General features: G+C 38.2%; 1 protein-coding gene across 2 annotated transcripts in view; it reads left to right on the plus strand.

The window, feature by feature from the left end:
* SYT1 (synaptotagmin 1) overlaps positions 1–25,968 on the plus strand; it is a 364,786-nt gene that overhangs the window by 57,441 nt on the left and 281,377 nt on the right. For both annotated transcript variants that reach the window (XM_072146793.1, XM_072146795.1), the window contains exon 3: positions 16,690–16,753. The gene's annotated coding sequence lies outside the window, so the exon portion shown is untranslated. The remainder of the gene's footprint in view (positions 1–16,689; positions 16,754–25,968) is intronic.

Consider the following 25,968-nt stretch of genomic DNA (forward strand, 5'->3'; position numbering starts at 1 on the left):
TGAGTGCCTTGAGCAACACACATGGAAAGGCAGTGCTGCCTGGCCTTTGTGTGACAGCTTGTTAGTATTTTTGCCATGTAGCTGCAAAAATAGCAAGTTCTGCTTCCATCTGCACTCTGCTCCTTTTCCATAGCATTGATCATGTTTTTGTTATCACACATAAATTCAAGGTCACAGTCATAGTTTAGGCTTCAGATTGTAGTTTAGCATCAAATAAATGGCTGAACCACTTTGTCTCAGGTTACAAGAAGAGGTCAAAGCCTGTACGCCTCTAGGAAGGAAATGTCTTGATATAACAATCCAAAAGTTCACTAACCTCAGTCAACAAGCCAGAATAACTTTCCTTTCTTAAGATTGGGTGGACGGGTGCTCAATGGGCCCACATTTCTAATTCTAGAGACTACATTTTATTCTAAAATAACACTTTTCGTTTATGGTTTTTGATACAGATATTTCCAGCTTTACCTAAGCTCGGATTTGGTTCAAAACTACAATTTCTCATTGAATTAACAGCAAGATATCCAAACAAAAATGTATTTGAAATAAAGCTTGGTGTCTTGTACCACACAGTAATAAGAACAGATTGAGCCATATGTAAAGGTTGTCCAGGACACATCTCTAACTGACTGCAAAATTATAATTTAATTTCAATATGTTATTCTTATTTCTACTTTGGTTGTAGGCCCCACATATTGTTGTATTTCAGGCATTTTTACATACAGCTTAAAGGGTATTCCCACGAAGTCAAGATATTTAAATATGCTCAGGATAATAAAATAGCAAATTCTCTAATTCAATGTTATTTACAAAAATATAGCATTTCACAGATATAATTTCAACCTGTCTCTATCAGTCCTGGTGTATACAATTTCAGATGCCCCGGGATCAGACCGTAAATCTTCTGACTATGGTTGGGGAGGGAAGATTCTTCTCATGAATAGCTTCTCCTGTCTGTACACTGCAGTGCTCTCTGCATCCATCCCCCATCCCCACATTACAAGACAAGCTCAGACAAAGACACTTCCTGCAAGCAACATGCAGAGTTTACAGAAAAGCTACAGATAAGAAGATAAGATCTTTATCCAGTGGAGGTAATCACTCTGTGTTTGTTGTAGGTGAGATGTAACAGAGCTGACAGTGTGTGTTATAGCTGAGCTGTAGCAAGGCTGAGAGTGTCATTGTGTGTTATATCCATCTCATGGATCTCTCATCTCATGATCTGTCTCTTTTTTGGATACTAGTAGAATGTTCAGAAGCTAAATATAAATGTAAATAAACCATGGACCCTGATAATCTAAGCACTTTGCCAGCACACAGCATCTCATCATGAAGTTTTTGCTTAGAGAATCCCTGCCCACACTCAAAACAGCAATAAAACTGAGTAAAATTTTAAAGGGGTTAAAAATTAGCTTTATTTTGTAAACATCATTAGGGGATTCAAATTTGAGAACTTTATTTTATGAGAAAACCTCTTTAACCATCAAATACTTCTCCTTTGGGAACAGTACAACCCAGTATCACATCTGGGCATGCGTCAAAAAGTTCCAGTGAACCAAAAATTGTTTTATAACTCTTGTGAATTTAAGAGGTAAGTGCTATAAATGCACATACAAAGACCATTCTCTATTTCTATCAGCTTGCGAGATGAGGGATTTTAACTAAAAAACAGAATTTTGGTGAAAGGTTTGTAATTTTGAGATTGGTCCATGCTTCAAAGATGGGCATTCGAGTTATGTTTACTGTATTTTTGGGACTACAAGGCGCAATGGATTATAAGGCGCACCTGATTATAAGGATGAATGACCAGCAGGTGGCAGACCTGTGTACAGTTCAAGGCAGTTGTTGTCTGTATATATAAGGTGAACTGGACTATAAGGCGCGCCTTTGATTTCTGAGAAAATCAAAGGATTTTTTGTGCACCTTATAGACAGAAAAATATGGTATTTATTAATAAAATGTGTAGTTTTCTGCTTATGGCTAGGGCATGCTGGTAGACCATAAATCATGAATAATTTCATAAAATCTAGTTCCTATCTTGGGTCAGTTGATTGACAGTGAAGTGCATTTAAATCTACATCAGCCTTTTTACAAAAAATATTTTATTATAATATATCCTATACAGCATCCTTCTAAAACTAGATAATCTTTCTAATAAAAGTTGTCTTTATGCCACATTTACAATATAGTGTATGTCAAATGAACCAAAAGTTGCTGTCTTGAAAATAATAGGCTTCATTATTTTCTTGCTCCAGTTTTGGTAGAAACTATGATTTAATAATAGGTAAGTTTAATTAGGAGCTTAGCCTAGGGCACTCACTGGCCAGTCGCTTGTTTCTCTGTAATGATGTTTAACCCCAGATGGCTGAGATTGCTACTTTTACTCTCTGCAGAGGTCATGTCAAGTTCTTTTCTTTTATGTTTTATTTTAGTTGAAACTGATAACTGAGGGTACCACCCTGTTATATATGCAAAAATAGGCAGTTCAAAGCTACACATACTCTTATTTTAGACCAGGTTTATGAAAGTGTTTAAGGCTAAATAAAAAATATGGGGTAGATTGAAGCTGTCTAGTTCATCTTTATACCTCCAAATAGTAGTTGGGATTACAAAAATATAGCAGTTTTGATGCATTTTGTATGGATCTTTAGCTAAGACTTTTAACAAGCCATGAGTCTCTGAAACCTTTCTAAAGTCACTAAAAAGTGGTGCAAATAAGCCTTTCTATTTATTTACAGAAGTTCCCTTTTGCCTTTCTCTGGCTTAACTGTCCACTCTGCTCCCGGTCACCTACTATAAATGGCCCTATGTTATATTGTGGTTCCCTTGCTAAGAGAAAAAAATAAAGGAGCAATAAATGAAGTGCTGTTGCTGTTAAAAGCAGATAACTTTATTTTAGAAAACCAATGCAATGTATAATTTACACATTAAGGCTACATGCACACTGCCGTGTGCCCCCTAACTGTAGCACGGCGGGCACATGGCAGCGCGGGGAGAGGAGGAGGAGGTGAGCGCAGCTCACCCCCGCCCCTCTCCATAGCGATGTATGGCCGCGGCGCCGTAATACGGGAAAAGATAGGCCACCGTAGGGCACCGCGAGCCCATAGAAGTGTATGGGGGACGTATATTGGCCGCATATACGTCGGCCGTATATACACCCCCCATACTGTAGTGTCAATGCAGCCTAAGGCCTCATTCACACAGCTCTTCTTAACCTGGGCATAGAACAGGGCTGGGTAGAGGAGGAAGCAGGAGTTGGTGTTAGTCACCCCCTCTCCCCATAGAAAGCTGTGCGGCTGCCGCTGTCTAGTAAAAACTAAGATCTTAGTGGGAAGTGAACAAATAGAAATATCAGATTTGTGCCTGCCAGAGCAGGTTTCAAGAAACAAAGAATCTGATTAAATGCAAAAAATATTAGGGCACTCCTTAACCTTTAAGAATAAATAATAATACATCCAAATGGATTCACACAAGCCACAAATTATAATAATGGGTAAGGTGCTAAGTCGAACGGAGGACATGCATTTTAAACTTTTTCATATAGGTTTATAAATAACAAAAAGCGTGCTATAATTTTGTAAATCCCCTTATACCTGTTAAACAGTTATACCCTACACATTTCAAACTAAACCAGGATCCGCAGGGATATATATAAAGGCATAGGGGAACTCACTATTCATAGAATCCTAGTATATAAGGTTGGAAAAAGATGCAGGTCCATCAAGTCTAACTTTAGATCAACAAAATGCATTTTCCCCTAACTTGTGATATTATCTTTAGATAAGGCCCTCTTGAATATGTACAAAGTATCAGCCATCAGCCTGAGGCAGAGAGTTTTACAATCTCACTGCTCTTACAGTAAAGACTCCCCAACTATGGCAATGGTAGAACGGCCTCTCCAGGGGAAAATGCCCCCTGTACTGCCCATTTGGGTATTGATACATTGTAATGAGGTCTTCAATTAGTCGTATTTTTTTGTAAGATGTATAACTCCAGGTTTTCCTGGGGAAAGCAGTTTGAGCTCATTTTGTTTGCAGCCGTGGCTTGAGTGATGGATGGCTAAACCAGTTAGTGCTGGGGGTAGTGTCCATTACTCCCTTTAAGTTCGGTTTGCTATTCTGTGTATATGACTTCAGCTACTTGTTACCAACCATTCTATTGCTATACGATTCAGCACTTTTGTGGCCATCTTGGTTTTACCAGGTTCTGTCCGACTCTGTTTGTCTGTCTTTATCTGTTGTCTGTCCATCAGTATCCTGTCTCTCCCGGTATTACCCTGCTTTACCTGCCACAAAATTGTTTGTTTTTGGCTTCATGCTTTGCTGTGTACAAGTGTGAACACTGGTCTAGCTCTGAATCACTGTTACCTGTCAGGTTCTCCATCAGCAGCTGCCAGATGATGTGCCACCTCGCAAGGTCACTCAGGGTCTGCCCTTGTCAAGGCAGTTTTATCTGCTGTGCTGTGCCTTTGTTAGTCTCCTCTCCTGCACAGTCATGCAGCTCCCTCACTCTTCTCCACTTCCTGGCAGAGGAGGGTGAGGGATGGTGTGGAGCAGAGGAAGACTGAATGAGAAGACGCAGGCACATACAGACTGCCCCTCCCCAGGACTCACCCCATGCCAGGTAGTGTCAGTAAAACTCATATAAACTACTGAAATGATTCAGAATGCTGACAAAGGCAATTTTAAAATCAGTATCCTGTCACCAGCTAAAAATTACATTCCTGCTGACAGGTACATTTTAAGCCCCATTGAAAGTCAAGGAGCTTTTAAAAATGTTAAATGTTTTGTTTTCTTAGAAAAGGAAAGGACACGCATGGATTTCTTCAGGTTTGCACTATGAAATATCCAACTGTAAATGAAAGCTATTTTATTGAACACCGGCATAAATAATGCATTGCTATTCAATGAGAATAAGCCCAAGGCATCTGTCCTACATTAGCTGCTTGAAACATGTATGAGGAAGGGGTGTGCTGCCTACTGTTATTGTGCTTTTCTATATGTAATAACAGGACGTGTGGCAGGGCTTTGTAAAAACTGCACTGCAATGTCATTCGCAGTAATTTAGTGAAACCATTAAATATCTAGTTATGAAAGTTAACAGTGATGATTCTACAATGCAAATCTTACCTATGGAGAGGATACAAGAATATGTCTAATTTAGTAGAATTTATCTAATCTTTAGAGAAAGGCGGGTCGCTGAAATGGAACCTGCATGTGCCATGCATTTGTGGCATAGCCTTTGAATGCCATAAATGTCCAAGATGTCATTAGTTACCTTTACAGCGGTGTATGCAATACTGTCAGCAAACAAGGAAAGTTTGGGGGCCGTATTCCATAGGTAGACATTGGTGGTTGAGCACCAGTCACCCTGCCCATGTCCATAGAATGTGAGCAGCCTCACCCCAAAAAGGGAAGATATAGGAACTGCTCTATAATTTGCAATGCAGATGCTCAGCTTGCTCATGGTGTTGTGAAACAAAGTGTATGCACAATAGACCTTGTGCAACTAGTTCACAGCCTGCAAATACAGACACATGCATGAGGACTTAGTCTCTATTATCTATATTATTACTGTGACAGCCAACCAGACTTACGTTACAGATTCATGCAGAGTGGTGGCCTACCTCAACAGATGGCAAACTAAAGGTATATCACCTAGTGCCATGGTGGCATACATAGATCAAATAGGTATGTTATATAAAGTCATGTGCTGCCATATAGTTTAAGAGAAACCAAGTTTTAAACCTAATAAATATCCTCTTGTACAATACCAAAACTGCCAATAATCATTGTGATATATTTTTCCATCAAGCTATGTTCCATAGTGATAAGTGGCATTTTTAGCTCTGCCGTTACATGTTGACAATTTGATGCCACCTATTTTTAACGCAAATCTACAGAAAATGTAGTTCATTAATATTTATGGAAGTGATAATTTGCATGATAGTGTTTTTCCCAATCTGTACATTTTGATAACACCTGCAATAACAACTTTGCTACTATTCGATAATACAAAGATAGATTTGATGAAAGGTTGGATAATGAAATGCATTACCTTTGTGCACATGTTACTCTGTCTCTGCTTGAATAAGGTTTAAAATGGTGATGTTCTATTTAAAAGAATTAGCATATGTAAATTTATATTCAAATTCCTATATAAAAGATGTTATGACTAAAATGATGAAAACAAAGATATGCAAAATATATGTGATGGTAAAAAGTCTGGGTATTATTTCTAAAATATACAAAATGAAATATAAAGAAAGCATTTCTATATTTTATCATGTAAGAATGGAGTCCCACATTTACCACTGTGCATTGTGCAGGGTGCATCGTGCGACTGTGCACCGAAATGTCCCTTCCAGTGCAGAATTCTGTGTTCCGTCGGGTATATTGTAGCCACAACACAAATATAAATACATGTGAGAGCAGTTTGCACTGAAAAAACTGGGACAGGGGCTTAAATAAATATGGGCCAGAGCGGTGGTGGATAATAGGTTCTACACTACAGCTTTTCTGTCTTTCTATGTAAGCGTTCTCCTGGCTGTCAAAAAGTCACCACCTTAATGCTGTCTAAGCCATGAGATGCAAAATGTCACCATATGGAGGATGGCTTAAAGTGGCTAATTCTGAAATTCTATGTAATCTCTTCTATCAAAAGAAGGGTCATTCTTTTAGTCCCCTTTTCTACATCTAGCTTCTGTATGTTCACAACAGAACTTTAAGCTTTCTATTGAACATATATCAAGCATCTTCATCCACCTAATGCTATTGTGTTTGGCTGTTTTTAACCTATGGTGTTCCGTGTGCACACCATTTTAACAATTTGTACAAAATACACTTCTTTGAAATAAAAGATCATTTGCAATATACATACAGACGGTACCCTACTTAAAACACCCGACTTACAGACGACCCCTAGTTACAAACGGACCTCTGAATTTTGGTAATTTACTGTACTTCAGCCCTAGGCTACAACAAACAGCTATAACAGTTATCAAATGTGTCTGTAGTTAACCTTTATTGTTAATCCTGGTTCTTATGACAATCCAACATTTTTCAAATCCAATTGTCACAGAGACCGAAAAAAAAAAATATTTGTCTGGGGTTACAATTATAAAATAAACAGATCCGACTTACATAAAAAATTCAACTTAAGAACGAAGCTATAAAACCTATCTTGTATGTAACCCAGGGACTGCCTGTAAATAATATTACTCCTTTTGTTTGCTTTTAGTTGTTCTATTCCATTCCCCTATCTTAAAATTGTTAACAGTGTTCCCAGCAATATTTAGCATTTTTTTAAGGATCAGTGACCTTCTATGTTGCCTTGACACACTGGGATCTTGGGTTTAAATGTAGCCATTTGTAAAGAGTTTTTATCCTCTATGGCTTAATTCTGGCTTAGTTAAAATTTTCTATCTTGCTCATATCATGTCTGAGTAATGAGCATTTTTATTTCGCCAGTATCAAATGGACGAGAGCAGGATTCCTGCTCCCACTCAGGTCAGTAGAGAGCCTAATTAGCAGGCTTTTCTGCAGCCAATCTGCTGTTAATGCCCGCTAATTATCACCACCATTTTTGGGAAGATTGATGCTCCGCAGTGACATCATAAGGAGGTAAATGCTCCCCAAAATGACAGCACATGCGCAGTCATTTAAATGCAGCTGTTTATTTTTCCAGCAGCATTTAAACAGTTAACACCCATGATCGATAACTGGACCAAAACAGCATTTTAAATTCTTATGGATTCATCACTACTTGGGTGGAACAGACAGCTTGTCTGAGATCCAAAAATTATTATATTGTTGGATTGGGAACAGTAATAGCTATGGAAAAATTCCATCTCTTCCAGAAACAGTGGGACTGTACCTATTAAAGGAAATCAAAATTTAAAAAAAAACTAGAAATACTCACCTCTGCTCCTCTTCATCTTTATCCCGGCACTGCCCTTTGCTAATCTTGATGTCAGGGTTCAGGATCAGTGGATCCTCTGGACCACCACGGGAGGTGGTACTTGCCGATACCTGGGACTGGAATCTAAGTGGTACCTGGTTTTCACTAGAGCCCGCCGCAAGGTGGAATGGTCTTTATGCGGCATGGTACCACCAGGTCATTCCAAAGGTGCGACTAGCCCACGGTGGCAGCCGAGGTCCAGGTACCTTAACGGAAGACAGTCTTGTGGTAAGGTCCAGGCACAGGGTCAGGGCAGGCGGCAGAGATGCAAGGTCAAGTCCAAATTCTGGGTCAGCAATGGGAGGTCCAGGCAGATGGGAATGGGAACACAGGCACACGGAACACAGGAACACAGCAACACGGAGGTACTTTGGTAACACAGGAACACCGAGCGATCAGTAGGAGTCCGGCAGAGCAGGAAGGGAGGTGTTGGATTATAAGCTGGAGGTTTTCAGCCAGTGCACCAATCAGCGGTGCGCTGGCCCTTTAAATTTTTAGCAGCTGAGACACGCGTGCGCACCCTAGGAGGCTGGGATGCGTGCACGGCAGTCCGGAGGAGATGAGTATTTCTAGGTGGTTTTTTTTTGTTTTTTCAAATGGTTGATTTCCTTTAAAGGTTGGGTTGAAGTTGATAGATGTAATTAAATGCCATTTTTAAACATAGTGGTAAATGGAATTGACACTAGTATGTGTGTCCATATCAGGGAAACTAGAGTGTAAGCCATGTTAATAGAAATGACTGATGTGAATGGTGACAGTCTCTGTAAAGCTGAATATGCCAGAACTATCTATGTAATACCGGTAGTTACTTATTTACATATAAAACCATGTTCCATTTTTAAATCTTAAATTTATGGAAAATATGTGTTGGCAATCCTGTTCTAACAAAGTCTAAGAATCTTTTATTATGTGTGCTAATTGCTTAATTAAAATGTGGCATCAAAGAGCCTGAGTTTTGGCATGGCATTAAGAACATAGTGAAAGAGTCGGATCTGACACATTTTCACTGGGGTACAAGTTAATCCTCTGGATATAAAAAATTCTCTTGTGGTTTGCAAATCTGTTCAATCAAATGTGTTTCAGGTCAAAATCTAGTTTTGCAACAAGTACTATCAAAGTAGAAAAATGCTTATTAGACAGAAAGATCATTCATGTGAAATAAATTATTTTTACATCATTGCTGGTGTTTTTATTCCCAAGACAGATAATGTCAAGGGAGATAAGAAGAGACTGAATTGAATATCTAGTAATTATCCTTAAAAATCATTCACATTATTATCTCTTATATTGATCTTTTAGCATTGTACAGTACTTTACATTGTTACATTTTGACACTTACACTATGTGAAAACACAAAAAAGTAGTACAATGGTGGATCCACAAGTACATTATGTATGCAATCTCCAACAAAAGTGGAAAATATTTAAACTTGAGGGCATTTCATAAAGAAAACCAGGAATTGATTCTGGAACCTCTAAATGCAAATTAAAAATATAAAAGAAATACAACAGAGAAATATATTTCTTTGGGCACCTATATAGTATACAGAATACATTATAAAAATAATATAGAACCATGGTATCCAGAGGAGGCTCAGTTTTGCAGAGCTACTGTATGCACAGCAGTCAAAGATGCAAAGGGGTGAAGGATTGTAAAACAAGCATAATTACATACTGGTTTGTGCCCCTCCTAGCATGATCTGTTCTTCTTTGAGCTTATTATGCCCTTGTTTTTACAAGCAAAGGCTTTAAAAATTATGCAAATGAGCCTGAGGGGCTAGAGGCTCCAAAGCTGTTAATGGAGCGTGGAACCCCTCAGGCTAAGGAGCATAAGAAGCTAAAAGAAGAGTGGATCCTGCTGGAGGGGGCACACACTAGGATTTAAATGTACTTAGTTTACAATCCTTTATCCAGGTGGTAAATTTTTTTATTAATTCTGATACCTCAATAAGCTTCTGTTTGTCTTGCTTCCTAGATGAAATTAAATAACAGGGAAGGGAGCAGCATTGGAGGAGTACAGTAATCAAATAAATAGGTGCTTTTCTCTCAAGAAATATTACATAGTCTCTTGTGTTACTGTATATACTTGTGTATAAGTTGAGTCGGCAAAAAAATGGCGTCAGGACGCTGCCATCTACCGGTTATCTACCGGCAGGCGCATAGTATGGCGTGGCCGCTGCCGACGTCGTACTATGCACCTGCCGGCTGTGAGATAACATGGCCACGTCCTGTCGCCTGTTACAGAAGCCAGAAGAGGAGCCGGGAAGCCAGAAGAGGAGCCGTTATGACATTGGGGGAGCAGCGCTGGGGAGCAGCGATGCACACCAGGGCCCCCGGAGGGTGAGTATGTAAGCGTTTTTTTGGGCTGGCTGTATACTTCGGGGGTAGAATGGGCTGGCTGTATACTACAGTGGGCAGGCTGGGCTGGCTGTATACTACTGGGGCAGGCTGGGCTGGCTGGGATGGCTGTATACTACTGGGGCAGGCTGGGCTGGCTGTAAACTACTGGGCTGGGATGGCTGTATACTACTGGGGCAGGCTGGGCTGGCTGTATAGTACTGGGGAAGAATGGGCTGGCCCTATACTACAGGGGGCAGAATGGGCTGGCTGTATACTACTGGGGCAGGCTTGGCTGGCTGTATACTACTGGGAGCAGGCTGGACTGGCTGTAAACTACTGGGGCTGGCTTTATACTACTGGAGCAGAATGGGCTGGCTGTGTACTACAGTGGGCAGAATGGGCTGGCTGTATACTATTGGGGCAGGCTGGGCTGGCTGTATACTACTGGGGGCAGGCTGGGATGGCTGTATACTACTGGGGCAGGCTGGGCTGGCTGTATACTACTGGGGGGCAGGCTGGCTGTATACTACTGGGGGCAGGCTGGCTGTATACTACTGGGGGCTTGCTGGCTATAGACTGGGGGGGGTGCTCTGACCAATTGGGGGTCTCGGCTTATACTCGGGTTGGCTTATACTCGAGTATCTACGGTAACTATTGATTGATACAAAGTTTGTTTAAAATTCCCGTTAAACATTTCTTCTGAAGTGTACAGTTCTCTTAAATATAGGGTATTGAAAACATCAATATTGCATTTTGTTTGAGAGGGATTTTAAGTAAAATACATTTACCGATCCTTTAGTAGGTATATTAAATTTAGCTATGCATTTCATGCTGAGTAAATAATCTCACACAAGAATCTGATAAGTTCACATCAGCGCAGATACGAAATATTAGCATAGTAATTGTGACAGCTTCATGGCTTCTGCTGTGACATTTACAGAGGATTTAGAGCATGGTGTATACATTGATCTACATCTTGAAGTGCTTATAAAGTTTACTTTTGCTGATCAAGTACAAATAGCTCCTAGTAAGCCAAATATTGTAGAGATCTTAGTGTAGTGAAACACTTTAGCTACATAAAGATAGGTCTTAGGTTTAAAGCTGACCGGTCTTAGGGGTCAATATCAACTAGAGATTACAGTGTGTACTACAGGAGGAAGGGTTTAAAGACTTTTTTCCACCGGCAGACAGAGCAAAGGTGGGTTCAAGCTTTAACCAAAAGAATGCAGCTCTAGCCAGTTGTTTTAAAAATTGTCATTGTTTTGAATCGTAAAGGAAATATGAAGGGAAATAGAGCGGCTCCTTGCACACTGAGAGAATTTGTTCATAGAGTTTTCTTTATATTTCGTGCATTTCTCATGTTAATCCTCTAATCTAAATTTAAGGCTGATATTGAATTGAAAATGTTATGTGATTTTTATTTTGGTAAAATGTAGTACTGAATGGCACAAGTATGAATGGATGACCATGCAGACATTGAAGTGCTAGCTCCTTCAAAGCAGGATCTGCACTCTTTAGATCTGCTCTTATTTAACCCCTTCCCGCCGCAGCCCTTTTTCGTTTTTGCGTTTTCACTCCCGACATTCAAAAATCTGTAACCTTTTTATTTTTCCATGTACAGAGCTGTGTGATAGCTTATTTTCTGTGTAACAAATTACAATTCAAAATGGTGGTATTTAATATTCCATGCCGTGTACTGGGAAGCGGGAAAAAAATTCCAAATGCAGTGAAATTGGTAAAAAATGCATTTGTGCCGTATTCTTGTGGGCTTGAATTTTACGGATTTCACTGTATGCCCCAAATGACATGTCTACTTTATTCTTTGGGTCGGTACAATTACAGGGATAACAAATTTATATAGGGGAGCAACGATCCTCGGAAAGATGGCGGCGCCCATGCGTAAGTGTTACCGGTAAGCCTTTGCTGCAATATGCAGCAAAGACTTACCGGCTATGGAGAGGGCTCGGCCCGCGAGCCCTCTCCATGCACCGGGACCCGGCATGTGACGTCACATGTCTGTAAGGGGTTAAAGTAAACCTATATACCTGTATACCATAATATGGCACATAGTAATTATGGGTTTTAGTAACTTAATTGGCATAATTCTTAAAGACAACCTAAGCAGCTATCAATAGGAAATATTGTTCTACTACATGTACGAGCCAGGCAAACATACAATATTAAGCAAAGAAGCACTTTACTTTTGTGACTGACAATTTGGAGCTTTAAGTACTTGCCAATATTGGAATTACGTATGGTCTTGTTATATATTTATTTCAGATTTTCTGTGACAACAGTAAATACATAGTACATAATCTTACATAATCGTACATAATCACAAAAATCAAAAACTTAAAATTCTTTAAATCATGAAATAAGATGAGAAATGGAATATTGGTGCATTGTTTTAAAGCTTAACACTTTAAATATGATCAAATGCTGTAATCTTGTCATTTAACACAAAACATGTTTACTGAAATTAGGTTTAATATTTTATAGTTTATGAAACCCAGCAGTTACCTCTAAAAGTGCTTACAAATAGAGTATAAAAAGTCTTGAGACTTGCTATGTGCTGTGGTGCAGTGAAGCACATGGGCAGATGCCGTAACATATTTATAAAAGGCAAGCTGCTCACAATGATGATCTATAGATAATGAGCCATGACAAGTCTGGAGTTGATGAAGCATAAGCTCATAGCAATTGAACAAGTCCAAATTTCGTCCTAAAAATATCTTTCTGTGCTAAGCACAGCGGCAAACAAATCCATGCTGCATCATTTATGTGCTGGGAAAGAAGGAGCATTGTTATTGTAAACAAATATAATATACTTTAATTTAGCTTTTTGGGCAACTTGAAATAAAATGTAGAGATTAAAGTTTATCAAAACCTTAACAGTTGGATACAGGGAATGGTTTAGAAAACAGATTTTAAAAACCATTAGCTAATGGAGGTGGGGGTGTAGTACAAGGCTTTGATCTCTTATCTAGATTATAGATACACTCCAGAACGTGTCTTTTAATATATCATATGTTATTCGTATTCATCTCTCATGCACTACAGGACAAAATTCACAATATAGTGTAACACAATGAGTAGCATTTACCATTCCTAGTAGGCCAGTTTTCTGGCATACAGTGCATGAAGAAGTTGCAATTCCGGACACATGCCACACATATTGTGACTTTTTGAGGATTTTCCACTCAACATGTCACAAGGGCAGGGCACAAGGCCAGGCAGTGGAAACTCTGGTTGTAGCTGAAATATTTACCATTTTGGACCTGGTGTGGATTTCAATTCTGGAGTACCAGTTCTTTGCTGAAGTTGCTAAGAATCTAGTTCAAAACTGGCAAAGATTTCAATTCTGGCATGTTACTAAAGGTCTGTTCATGTTAGTCATTCCAATGAGTTGTGTGCTGAGTGTGGAGCACAATGTGCCAGTCTTAATAAATCTCCCCCAATGTGTTAAATTTTTTCATTGGGACACCTGGTTTTGTCATGTTTCTATAGTGAACCTTTCATGGGTAATAAATTATAGTGTAATAATTACGCCTCCTAACTGAAGTTTAGATAGCTTCAACTTAGGCTGTAAAATGAGAAATAAACAACTAAAGGAGATTTTATTTTTATGCATTTTCTGTTCCCGTTGTTCCTATAATAAAGGACTTTATACTTTATCCTTTACAAAACATATATGGGTCATATTGATTGTTTTGTCCATGAAGAAATAGATCAATATGTGCTGCATGTATGAACTGACATGTAACCATTGGTTATCGTATTTACTCTCTGTGAAAAAAGGAAGTCTGGATAGCAAAAGTCATTATGTGCCTACGAGAAAAATTCATGAATTACAGTCCAATTTGACTTTATCACAAATACATTTTAAGACTATTTACCAAGTTTAAATAATAAAAACTTTTAAATGTATTTATCTAATTGTGAAATGTTTATCAATTAATAATGCACTGATGCAATCTCCAGACCATGAATCCCATACTCTTATTTAATAATCTAACTCTAGCCAGTCTGCTAGACAGAATTTCATTTTCTTCAAATATCCTTTTGTGATTGTCGCTTTAATATCGATAAGAAAGGGTTATGTTAGAGCTTATATCCGTTTCATTCACAAAATTTAATAAAGAGAAAAAAAAGTAAAGAAATAAAAACCAGTCGTCTGCATTAGGCAATGGATGACTAAGGCTTATGTGATATAAAAGAGAGCCAGTCAGATCCTCTTGAGATATGTTTTTAGACTGTAGACTCCAGCTAGAAAACATTTACTCTATTTATACTTGTATTTTCTATCTGAAGGGAATGTACGACCAATACTTTTGCGATGAGTGGACCCAACACTACAATACTCGGGTGTCCTAAACTCAGAAGGCAATGCGCCCTCACCTGTCTGCATTTAAATGCTGACAGTGATATTTAAAGATTGTAGATGTTAAATGGCGGAGTATGGGATCGGTACTCAAACTCAAACAAAAAAATTTCGGGTCAGCTTATTCCTAATCACTAATTTTCTTTTTGATATAGTAAAACCACATGACAAAACTAATAACTTTTCTTTCATCTGCTTTTATTTTCTGATCTTAGATTGAATTGATTCTATTTTCTGTACATGAATATGGAGGGGGTACCAACTTTCATGTTGCCTTGCTCTGCTCCGTTAGCAGCACTAGCTGACATGCTTTACAGAAGCCTCATGGCCATAGAGAGCAATAGAGAGGTGTAGATAAGCTGTGACATCATCAAATGAAGTGACTACTACATGAAGATCTACATGGATGCTATAGCCTATAATATAGTCAAATTGAAAATGATAGAAAGTAGTACTTTTTATTCAATATTAATAATGACACTAAAAACTTGTAAGAATATTAATAAAAGAAATATAAAAAGAATTACCCATAGATATCAATTAACTCAGTTAACCTTAAAGGGAACAATAAAATGTTTCAAACTGATTACTAGAGATAAGCAGGATTGTTTTTATGTCTGGGTTTGGGTGTGTCTTGCATGACCTGGCCAGACGTGCAGCCAATATGGCAAATTGACTCCCCTATCTACTAGCCATTGATCTGATTGATCAGGAATGTCTCTCTGGCCAATCATGGCTATGGCTGGTAGGTATGGGCATCAATGTCGCGGTTTGGCTGCACAGCTGCCAATCCGGCAATATGTTTGGGGCACATGGGACATACCTGGACCCGAACTTAAAGTTTGGGTCCTATCATATCTACTAATGATTTATCCTTAGGAGGGGACATCAGTGCTAATTAAATTAACTTTCTTTTATCAATTATGGATTAAGTGTGACACTGTCTAAAAAATTTTGAAGACCTATCCAAATTCCAGTGGCACATGACAGTAAAAAAATCAACAGTGTGATGCCAGACTCATAACAGCCATGAATAATAGACTTTAGCGATCTTTGCCTCTTTTGTTAGCGGGTAAACTATAAACTATAAGTATACGGTATACTATCAGTGTGATGGATAAGTAGTCACAAGGAATGCACTTATCACCTCATAATAAACTGACATAACATTTCTCTGTAGGAGAAAAATCTCATTCAGTTTCTTGGTAAAAATAAGTAAACAGAGAGGTTAAGTGACAAGTAAGTTCTTGAAGGCACAGCTAGATCCTTTTCCCTTGTAAGTTCATTTTTTTTCTAAAGCCACTTAGATTTGTGTTAGATAGAAGAGAGTGCGCAGGTAATCAGCAAGTAGTTGTGTAACTAATGCTCTGTAAAGCTGTCTGCAAATAGCTTTGTCTGTTTCTGTATCACAAGATGGTCAGATTAGGCTCATTCACACTTTAGAACCAATTTGTTCAGTATACTTAAATGGAAACCTTATTGCATCTTTTTGATCTCTTCCAAAATGTGCTGCCCGTGATTTTCTTCATTACTCTATCCGACACCTGTTTGATGTTTTCCTTCTGTAGTGTAATTTGGACTAAGCATTTCTCTTCCAAACAAACCAAGGATAAAATGAGATTTTATTCTTATTTTTAACATTTTCTATTGGTCTCTAATGAGAGTAGCCAGACTCTTTCACAAGTAGTCTGTGAAAATTGGCACATAATAGTTTTTATCAAGGTAAAGTCCTGTTGTCCTTGATCCTGCTCTCAATATATTCCTCATAAAACCTGCCTATCTTAATATACTGTCTCAAAGTAGAAGCTTAAAATTCATTAGAGACTTGTGGGTAATGTTTTATAATGTTGACATTTATGAAGTCTATGGACAAGGAACAATGTGAATATGTTACAAGATCGCTTGACAAGAATGATGTCTCAGATTAATTTTAGTGGTGTGAATAATGGGAATGATATTGAATAATATTCAGTTGATTATGCTTTTAACATTTGCATATTGTTTTCTTTTCAGGTCTAATTAAAGTGAAGAGCTATTTGAATTTACTACCTGAAGCATCATAATCAAAGTTCTTCAAGTAAGTCATATCCATGAGTTTGTAATATTAAAACCATTATCACAGTTGTCATAAAATGCTATGTTAGTGTTGGTTTATTGTTTAATATTATTGTTATTTTATTTCAATTTTGGAGGGTTAAACTTCTTTTCATTATTTTGGACTTAGCTCTGAGGGCTGGTATAATTGTTATGGTTAAAGTTTTTAACCTCACATAATGCTATCACTCCATCTTATAGTGATAACCTTTCCATGTACAGCTTGTATAAAAATTAATACATATAGCTTACCATGTGAATGAGTCCATATTCTCCCATCTGTGGATAGTTAGTTTACAAGGGCAACACTACTAGAAGTTTGTCTTTCCATCAAAATACAATGAAAACCCTACGGAGTAGTCACTTAAAGGTTTCCCTCCTGAATGAGAATGGTGGTTTCCATTATGCAATTATTTTCTTGGAAGCAGTTTTTAAGAGTGCAACAAATTCTACCAAGGAGTCATGCACAAAAATATGTACAAAAACATTTTTGGCTGGGTGGAAGTGGGAGGAAGCTTAGCGGACAGGATTAGGACCTGCTCTATTTTTCGCAGTGCAACCCCATGGCTCAGTCAGGGTATGGTAAAACACAATATGGTCAACATACCATGCCAGTCCACAATAGACCAATATGTCGGTTGTGAGCTAGCTGCCATTTTTGTTGTTAGTTCATAGCGGTCATATATATGGTTGTGTGCATGAGACCTAAGGCCAGTGTTTCTTTAAGGTAAGTAAATTACTTAATCCTTTTTGCTCAAAATATACTGTATATCTTTGTTTTGTTTTTTTTAAGACTATTTTTGGAATTAGTTTTTTACAAAGAAGAACAGAAAGTTATTGCTTCACTTAAAAATGAGAAGTCTTTTCACTCCATTGAGTGGGTGTTCATGTTGGGACCTTGGATTCCCCCTAATTTTATTAAATGGCTCAACATTCTTTATCACAGACACAGTGATTAGTTCCAGGTCAAGGATACCTTTCTTAATATTTTCTGCTTGGGGGTGGGACCAGGTAAGGCCGTCCTCTTTGTCCTGTGTCTTATTTTTGTATTGGTGTTGGAGCCTTTATTTACAGTAGAAAAACGATTGGAAAGTCACTGTATGCTGACGATCTGTTAGTGTATCTTTCTGACCTGGACCCCTCTCTAGATGTCTTTTTACTGGTGGTGGAGGAATTTGGTGGTGGCAGTACTCGGACTTCAAGTTAACTGGCACAGGTAGCTTCTACTATTGGTGGTTGATTTTGATGCCGCACTAATATCTATACAGATATTTCTGAAGCTTTTGTGAATATTTTTTTATATTTATTTATGATAAAGAAAGATCACTCTGCCATTGCTTTTATTCATCCTAAAAGGGGTGTTGTGAATGGTTAATGTTTCTAATGTTGACAAAGTTCCATTAACTCTTTTCTTAAGGGACAGCAGTATGATTATGTATAACTCTAATATTAAATTAGATATGTTTGCATGAAAACACACCTAATGTAGAAATGTGTAACTTTATCACATTAATATTTAGTATAAAGTATTATTTTGAATCTTCATTTAATTTTATTTCTCAAGAAGTCTTTTTCATAAGGCTAAAACCCAGGGAATATTACTATTGCATGAATTAGAAGGAGAGATTGGATTAACGTAGAAGTTTGCTCTAGGTAATTTCAAGGTTTTGTAATTCTACTTTAAGAGCATTTCTTCCTTTAATCATTTGCATGGTAGGAAAAAAAAATCAAATGTTTGAGATCAAGGACCAGAAAGTACATCAAAGGCATTACAAATCATTACTTGTAAGTCTCAAGCAGAGACTGTCTATTTTATACTACATGGATATCATTTGTTGCCACTTTATGGTTAAACACATCAATTTTGCCCTATTGTTAACCTACTGTAGCTGAAGGTAGATGTAAATATATTCATACAATAAATAAATATGATGGGGGTTTTTAATTTAATAAAGGAAGCCGTACCAAACTTTCCATTATAATCTCCTCTGAAAAACAATCCTTGTATAGCAGACAACCTAGGATAGGATGTGACACAATGAATGTTTCCCTTCGGCAAAGGAAAATGTAGTCATGTAGTATTTAGTATTTACATATTATGTACCGTATATACTCGTGAATAAACCGAGTTTTTCAGCACAAAAAAAAACTCGAGTCAATAAAGTCACTAAAATACTTAAAAAATACTTAAAAAATAAAAAACTTATATACTCACCCTCCGTTGGCCCTGATGTGCAGCGCTGCTCCCCCGATGTCCGTGCGGCTCGTCTTCAGGCTTCCGTGCCATTCTTCTTTCTTCTGCTGGGCGCTGCCATGACTTTCCCCCGTATGAAATCAGTAGCGGTGCGTCATACTAGGTGCCAGCCGGGAGAGAGCTATGGCGGCGCCCAGCAGAAGAAAGAAGACGGGCGCGGAAGCCTGAAGACGAGCCGCACGGACATCGGGGGAGCAGCGCTGCATATCGGGGCCACCGGAGGGTGAATATATAAGTTTTTTTCTTTTTTTTTTAATGCTGGGGGCAAGCTGCATATTACTGGGGGCAGTGCTGTATACTACTGGGGGTAGGCTTTATTCTACTGAGGGCAAGTTGTATACTACTGGGGGCAGGCTGTATACTACTGGGGGCAGGCTGTATACTACTGGAGGCAAGTTGTATACTACTGGGGGCAGGCTGTATACTACTGGGGGCAAACTGTATACTACTGGGGGCAGGCTGGGCTGGCTGTATACTGCTGGGGGCAAGCTGGGCTGGCTGTATACTATAGGGGGCTGGTAGGCTATATACTGGGGGGGTCTGTGACCAATGCATTTCCTACCCTCAGCTTATACTCAAGTCAATAGGTTTTCCCAGTTTTTGGTGGTAAAATTAGGGTCTCGGCTTATACTCGAGTATATACGGTACTTTAGATATTGCTATTTTAAAATATATTTTAAATAGAAAATTCACATGATCCATTAAAAGTGTACTCCTATTTTTCATGAGATATAGAGCACAGAATGAGAATTATATAATATAGATGAATGCTTAAATACAACACATGTAATAACAAAAAAAATTAAAATACACAGAGAATTGATCTTTTATAAAGGTGATTTGCTTATAGAGAGGGCAGTTTCCATAGAGTATCGTAAGAAAAAAAATCGGACACTGAAAAAAATCTGTATTTGAGGAATGGGATCTTCTCAAAGGGTGGTATTCATTTCAACCCATATTCTGTCCCTTTGTTCTCAATTTTTTTTTATCATATATACTTTGTTTTCGTTGTAGACTATAATAAAGTCTCCATATTTTAACAGGTATTTCTGGTAAAATACCCTATATGGATGATTCAATTAAAGCACAGATCTAGTCTAAGGATTATAACAGTAACATTTCAGAACATGTACTGCCTTCCAGTTAGCTGGGATAGCCAACATCACAAAATGTGCTTCAATGCATGATTGATGAGTTCTGGCTTGATTTGTCAATCTACATAACTGTTCTGCCAGATGACTCGGCAAACAAAATGAATATAAGCATAAAGAGCCAAATGAAGTTGGCTTAGCTGATTAAATGCAAAATCTAGTTATTTTTAACATGCAGAAACCTAACTGAGCCCAAGGCATCAACAGTATTAATCAAAATGTGTTGTTTTTTATTTTTAACTGAAAAAGCGTTAGAATTCTAGAGTAACAAATGGAAGATGAATGAAATATTGCACCATTAATAGGATTCTATAAATATTTATGAACAGGAAAAATCTTGTTCTTTATCTATAAAAAATGAATGGCTATTTTCAATTTTTGTGTATGTGTGTGTTTTAATGTAGGTGAATGCTGTGTTGTTTTATCTTAAACAGATCTAAACGTAATATCATTGCTAGGCATTGTCTATATATTGTAATACATTGAAGTACAGAGTGTAAATGATAATGACATTTATGTATAGAAGATATAAAGTATGTGGTGGGATGTAGTTTGGTAAAGTAAAATCTTAATGAAAAATACTGCACAAATTGGACAATACTTAATGGCAATGATATATTAAGACTGGCACCAATATTAATCACCAGCAAAACCGTTCCTCAACATGCTGGAATTATTAAGAGACTTCAGAACTTAAATTTATGCTAGGTCCTAACTACAACCTATGCCACTTTTTGGTGTAGATTATAGTAAATTTGACTGATCATGGCGTTCCCCTTCTGGGCCTCCTTCTTCCCCGCCCAGTAGCACCCAACTTTTTTTAAAAAGTGGTTTCAGTGGGACAAATGGACCAATAAGCACCAATTTCTGCACCAGGAATTGCAACTTTTTTTATGCGCTGTATGCAAAAATACTGGCTATACGGCATTATACATCAGACCCAAAATCTGCCTTGTTACAGATTTAGTGGTGCAGCAATCACCAAGTCATTGGTCAATGTGTAAATGTATCTATGTTAGAGATTTTTATCTAGGGCTTAACTGCCCTTACTTCAGTTGTACAGAAATTAACCTTTTCACGACTGCCCCAGGGCTTGAACACAAACCAAGACACACGTCAGTCTCTTAGTGCATGTAAAGATCTTCTCCCTGTTTATTTGTCTCAGCTGCATAATATCACAGACAGAAAATCATCAAAGAGGCGTGAATAGAACACTGCAATGCTATTGGCCATAATGAATTTACCAGCACATTCTGTGAAAAAATTAACAGGCCTTGTTCCTCAGACATGTTTATCTACAGAATGTACAGAGAATGTCTCCAGAACCCAAACATTTATTATAAGAAGGAGAACATACTGAAGGTGAATCATCTCTCACATGTGCCAAGTAAAAACTTTTACAGGCAGGTTATACAAAAATGGCTGAATCATGACACTAGCTGGACAGTGGTCAGAGAACATGTCCGCTGTATCTAAAATGGCTGACAGTAGGCAAGATGGCGTCCGAAACCAGTGCGATCTCCTTAACAATCTGGAAGCACACATATACTAGTTATCTATTATCCACAACATACAGAGAATAAGAGTGCCATAATCACTTGAATTTATCTGTTTTTAACCCCTTAAGGACGGAGGGTTTTTCGCCTCATTTCTCGCTCTCCAACTTCAAAAATCCCTAACTTTTTCATTTTTCCGTGTACAGACCTGTGTGAGGGCTTATTTTGTGCGTAACGAATTTTACTTTCCCGCAATGTTATTTATTTTAACATGCCGTGTACTGCGAAGCTGAAAAAAAATTCCAAATGTGGAAAAATTGAAAAAAAACCGCACGTGCGTCACGTTCTTGTGGGCTCAGTTTTTACGACTTTCACTCTTCGCTCCAAATAACATGCCTACTTTATTCTTTGGTTCGGTGCGATCGCGGTGATACCAAATTTATATAGGTTTTATTGTGTTTTAATACATTTTCAAAAATTAAACGAATGTGTACAAAAAAGAAAAATTTTTTTTTGCCATCTTCTGACGCTAATAACTTTTTCATACTTTGGCGCACGGAGATGTGTGAGGGGTCATTTTTTGCGAAATGAGGCGGCGTTTTCATTGCTACCATTTTGAGGTCTGTGCGACATTTTGATCATTTTTTATTTCATTTTTTATGTTATGTAAAAAGGTGTAAAAGTCGCATTTCGGACATTTGGGCGCCATTTCCCGCCTCGGAGGTCACCGCCGGCCGTAACCGTTTTTATATTTTGATAGATCGGGCATTTTGGGACGCGGCGATACCTAATATGTTTGTGATTTTTACTGTTTGTTATGTTTTATATCCGTTCTAGGGAAAGGGGGGTGATTTGAACTTTTAATATTTTATTGATTTTTTTTATTTTTTAAACTTTTTTTTTTCTTTTTTTTTTCACTATCTTTTAGACCATCTAGGGTACATTAACCCTAGATAGTCAGATCGCTGCTACCATATACTGCAATACTACAGTATTGCAATATATGGCATTTTTGCAGCACATTCATTACAATGAGCCACTGGCTCATTGTAACGAATATGCAGCTGCCAGATAGCCTCGTGTCAAAAGAAGACACGAGGCTACCATGGCAACCGATCGCCGCCCCCCGATGACGTTCGGGGGCGTGGCGATCGAAAAAAAGATGGCGGCGCCCGCGCGCCGCCGTCTTTTAAACGCCGCCGGCGACTTTGCCGGCGGCGTTTAGGGGGTTAATAGCCGCGATCGGTGCAGGCACCGACCGCGGTTATTAGCGGTGGGGGTTTTGTGCAAAATGCAAAAACCCCCACCTCTGTATGAAGAGGACTCAGCCCGTGAGCCCTCTTCATACATCCCTTATACCTCTGCGCCGTAGAGCTACGGCGCAGAGCGTTAAGGGGTTAAATCACTGTTTGTTATTATGGCAACAATTAAATAGAGAATTCTGAAATTCCACATGTGCCTCTCCCCCTCTACAATGACAAGGTTTGGAGCCTTTTGATATTGCTTTACATTTGAAAAGAAGCTCTTCGGACTTTTCAGAATCACCTAAAAATTGGAAACATGAATGGTGCATAAAGCAATATTGTGTAACCCTTTCTCATAATCAGAGCTTAAATACAACCAAAATTTTACTAAAACTGGTAGATCATCACTTACGGTATACACATAACAGTCTTAACTCCTCTTATTTCCCATTATTGATCTATTAGTTTTAGTTCTCTGTCACTTGAAGCTCTCACCTAATAAAAAACATAATTTTTCTGCTATCATGCCCTAGTCTATGAATTCTTATTATAGGTAATAAGTGCATTCACATGGTCATTGATGAGTACACTCTCGACCCCATCTGCTATGTTCTTCTTATTGTTATTCAATGCCTCTTCCTTCAGTGTCTGCTTTAAGAAGTCTCTAGGGAGGCATAACAGCTCCTTTAATCAGATACCCCAGCAATCATTTAATCTTCAACTATTGCTTCGCTGCAGCTATTGAGTGGAAGTGCCCTCTTTTCTGATTTATCCTTTCTGGATCATACAAATTAAAGTGCTAACACTTTATGAGGGGATGTCCAATATTTAAAAAAAAAAATTAAATCCAAGGCCACATTCACATGGCCATGTGCTCGGCAAGATTAGTTCCACAGCACACTGCTGGATAAATAATGGAGTGGGAGTGAGCTCTCCTTACCCCTACCCTCTCCACTGAAAGCTGAGGGCAGTAGAACACAGTGGGGCTTATTTACTAGGGGTCCGTGGATCGCATTTCCATCGCATTTTCCAAACTTTTGGGGGATCGTGCCACTGGGACAGGTATCTAGCAGGTGATTGTGCCGCACGCAATTGGATTTTATGCACAAATTGGGGGGGCGGGCCGACGATCCGATGGATTCAGACAAACTGCGGGATTTAACTTAAAAATTGTGTTGCAAGACATGCACTTGCATACACCGGGAGGAAAATGGTGGACCTGATCGGGGAAGCAACACATTCAGGAAATCAGGCGCACAATCTTATTGAATCGCGGCACAGTGTATTTTCGTTGGACAATGGACTTTCGGGAACTCCTCCGGATTGGGTAAGTAAATGTGCCCCAGTGCGTTCAAAGCATCATCCTGGGTGCCATAGACCTCTATTGTGGCTCTTACCTGGCCTTCAATTTGTGCAGCCAGATAATTACGGTCATGTGGATAGGGCCTAAAGATATATTCAAATTCAAAAAATAACTTATGTTCAACTGATAAGAACTTAAGTACCAGAGCTCCAGAGTACAAGTCCTATATTAATTTCTTTTTGCTGTCTGTAAGTACGGTTCATATATAAGGCGCACTGGACTATAAGGCACACCTTTGATTTCTGAGAAAATCAAAGGATTTTTAGTGGGCCTTATAGTCCGAAAAATACAGTACTCTTTCCATGCTTCACATTCCTTGTTTATAGCAATACATTCTGCTTATCTAGTACTTCATTGTGCTCATTAAAAAAATATCAAGATCTAGAGTACAAGTTATGATTGGAAGGTCTATAATATAAAAATACTTCACTTTGACAATTTTAACAGTCCTAAAACTAATGTTTAAAACCACCTTATGAAGGGCAATGGATTCAGTTAGTAGATGACCCAAATGCAATTCTTTTTTCTTTAAAAAAAATATAAAAATCAATGCCTTATAGCTTTTTCTTTTTTTTCAGACATTGTAAACCTTTGTTTTATGTGTTTATTGAACACTAAATCACCATTACGCTTTTGCCACAATTCCTCATGAAAGCAAGAAGTGTGAGCTTTCAAGTGAAATAAATGAGGTTCCATTGAAATAGGGCAATGCTTGGATTGCCACTTGCAAATTGAATTCAGATGTTCTATTTCTGAACATCCTTATTTGTAACTTGAGGTAAAAGTTGCATTTAGGGATTTTGTTGTCACACAGAAGTATAATTAGCCACAGTCTCAGAATATCAGACAATAGGAAGCACTATTTTTGGGATTCACCATTAAATTGGTGCTCTGCTAACTAAATACACTAATGCTTTCACTTTACGGCTGTTTCCATCCTCAGACATTAACTAGAATTGGGAATCTGTGTATATATTTTTTTTTTTTTTATAGAAGAAGCCGTTTTACAGTTTTCAGCAATAGAGTTAAAAGGTTTTACAATTGTAAACCTGTTCTATGTTGTACTTGATTTCCAACAATATATACAACAATATATCATGGATAACAAATATAAACTAATGTTTCCAAAATTAAAATCCGTGCCCACCTCTTCTGTCAACCCCTCTCTTCCCTTTTCCAGAATTTTTTAGTTTTCCAGTTTTTACATAGTTTTCCTAGCAGACTACCATAATCCTTATTCAGACATACAAAAAAGTCTGTTTATTTTTCTGAATCTATTTCTGAATTCTATTAATTGTTCCTCAAAGGAAGGAACATGTATTTAAAAGTGAGGATTCCAACATACATCAGTTTAAGAACTTCCCTATAACTCAGTGATGGTAGTGTGTCACTTCTTAAAAAATAAATCATTTTGTTGGGATACAGCACAGCAAGGTTTAACTGTCTCTGATTGGGTATTCTCTTCCCCAGTATTACTAAGTGGTAACTGCGACGGATGCACTGGCAGTAGGGTATTAAGGCAAAAATTTTAATAGCTGCTTTTAGATAGTGGGTGGTTGTAAGGAGCTCAAACACCTTGGTCCAGCCTTCCGCCACTAACAGGGCAACTGTGGGACACATTCCTATTATTCCCAGCATTCTGGGTGCAAGTCTGGAATAGACTTAGTGCAGGTGGGAACTCTGGCTTTGT

The sequence above is a fragment of the Engystomops pustulosus genome, chromosome 4 (assembly GCF_040894005.1).
Source record: "Engystomops pustulosus chromosome 4, aEngPut4.maternal, whole genome shotgun sequence".
Taxonomy (NCBI): domain Eukaryota; kingdom Metazoa; phylum Chordata; class Amphibia; order Anura; family Leptodactylidae; genus Engystomops; species Engystomops pustulosus.